We start from the raw sequence: 2491 nt of genomic DNA on the forward strand, positions 1-2491 counted from the left end.
CATTCCCGGCCCCTCGAAGTTCACTCAAGTTCACCGCCTGCGCCTGCGAATAGGCCTCCGCCTCACCCTCGCCGGCGGGAAGGTTTCTTCTTTTCCGAACCGGCCTTGGATTTCCTCCTGGCTCTTCAGAGAAACCCGTGGAAGGAACCTGAGCGCTGTGCCCAAGTTTTCCCAAGTCGGAGAAAGAACCAGTGAGGCCGGACGAACCGATCTCCCCAAGCCGAACCCAGCCTCCACCGAGGAAAGCGCGGGGACTGAACAGCGGAGCTGGGCGAGCGGGCCTACCTGCCTGTGCTGGTGCGCAGGCACCCAGGTAAGGGGCCCCTAGGCTGTAGGGACCTAGTAGTTCTGTCAACAGATGGAACAAAAGACCTGCAATGTTCTTTGCAAACACGACAAAATGCTGCCTACAATGCATATGCAAAGTCTATGTGTGTAGGTTTTTGCCTTGCTGTGACCAACCTGGATTCCCTCTCTCTATATATATACATTAAATATGTGAGGGAATGTGCATATGACTCAAAAATAAATACTATAATTACCACTCTAAATGCCACATGTGTCAGTGATAAGGTTATGTAGAGAGGGGGGTGGCTTTGTGTTTTTTTTAATGATATAAAAGGTTAAGAAAATGAAAGTAGAACTAAGTGTTTTCTTTAAAAAAAAGAATAAAGTTGTCAATTATTTTATTTTTTTTACTCCTTTGTGTTCTTAATAGAGATGCAAAGAAAATCATCTGGTGTAAACTGATTACCTCTATACCTAGGGTGTGCCTGTTGAAACACTGGCATCTTTAAGTGATCAAGTCCAATTTTAAAGAGAAGATGTTTGAAAACTATGCGCAGCATGCTCTTGTCTTTGGGACTTATGGGTGGAGGACCAAGTTTCGACAGAGCCACCACAATTTGATTTCAAACACTTCTACCTGACACAGTGCCTGGAAGCAGTGATCATTTTGTAGAAATGACTATTTATAGAAACAATCTTTTCATATTCACAGACTTGTCAGAAAACGGGTTGTTTAAAGCTGGCATCCAGAATCAACATCTCGGATGAAGAGTTACTGGTCTCAACAACCCAATACATTTACAGCTGACATTTGATCTGACTGCAGGATCCCTGGGGAAGAAAAGTTTTCTTTCAACTCTGTCAGTCTTCTCTCACTGTCCCTCCCCCTCTCCAAAGAATTAGATTGTGTTCCAGTCTGCACCAGGACCACTGTGTTTTGGCCCAGAACGGCCAGTCTCTCTTTGCCTTCCCAGACAAAAGGCCATCGGTAGGCACAAGCCCGAAGTTATCTTAAGAAATTGAGATCCCCCTGCGAGCCCCTGTTTCTGCTAATCTCACACTTTCCCATGAACAGGGGCTTCCTTTAAATGTCAGTGAGGTCAGTTTATCCTATAAATCAAGGGCAAACTCTCTCCAACGAGAGCCCCAGCCAGCTCCGAATGAGACAAAACTGAACTCCTAGAAGGATCTTATAGATACACAGAGAACAAGAAGATGAGAAATTGGGGCTCGGCTTTAATTACTTAAAAGATCATTGTACCACTCTGGTGGTAACCAAGAAAGGCGGGAAATAAAGAAACTACCCCCCCTTCCTATTTAATTTTTCTTCTGCACATTTTAAACTTTTGGCTGAGAGATTAAGAAGGTAGGCTCTTTATCTCTGCAATATTTAATATTTTGCATCTAGGGCATTTTGACTTTCTTTTCTACCTACCTAGAAAAAAACTTACACTGTTTTTTGTTTGTTTGCTTGCTTTGCTTTGTTTTAACAATGCAGTAAAGGAAAACAAACTTGGAGCTCTTGAGGAAGCCCGGGAGAGCAGGAGGGCTGGGGAAATCGTTCTTATCAAGCAGAAAATACATTGAGGGCACTGCAAGGTCAAGGGTGAGAAAGGAAAAGAACAGTTGGTTGAAAACGTGCAAGGACTAGACACCCACTCGCATTTCCGGGGGGAGAGGGACCCTACAAGGAAGCGGCAGGCGCGCAGAAAACGGAAGAGGACAGCAGGGAATTGCCATGCATTTTGTCTCCATCATAGACAGCGGTGGCTGGTGCCACTTCCTAAGATCATATATATCTTTTAAGGAGAGGGAGAGGGAGAGGGAGAGGGAGAGGAGAGAGAGAGAGAGAGAGAGAGAGAGAGAAGAGAAGAGGAGAGGAGAGAGAGAGAGAGAGAGAGAGAGAGAGAGAGAGAAAACACAGTCCCAGAATGAGCAATGCAATAACATGCCAGTTACTAGTAGTAACTTCGGGACCTCCGTTTCCGAGGAAAAAGAAGTGAAGCATAAGAATGAAACCAATTAGGTGACATTTGAACTTCCTGCCTGAGCAAATTTGGCCTGATTGCTAGAATCCTCAAGAAGAACACTGCAATTTCCACAGGATGCCCGACTCCTCGCGGCCGCATCGGATGCCCAAACGGGCTGCCCTCCGCGGGGTGTGCAGCTTGCAGCCCTGCGCCAGCTCGGGTCTCCTGGGCTG

The 2491-nt window shown here is 46.0% G+C and overlaps 1 protein-coding gene across 1 annotated transcript in view; it reads right to left on the bottom strand.

The window, feature by feature from the left end:
• PAX9 (paired box 9) overlaps window positions 1-2491 on the bottom strand; it is a 15458-nt gene that overhangs the window by 10870 nt on the left and 2097 nt on the right. The gene's annotated exons all lie outside the window — the stretch shown is intronic.

Source organism: Myotis davidii, unplaced genomic scaffold (genome assembly GCF_000327345.1).
Source record: "Myotis davidii unplaced genomic scaffold, ASM32734v1 scaffold730, whole genome shotgun sequence".
NCBI lineage: Eukaryota > Metazoa > Chordata > Mammalia > Chiroptera > Vespertilionidae > Myotis > Myotis davidii.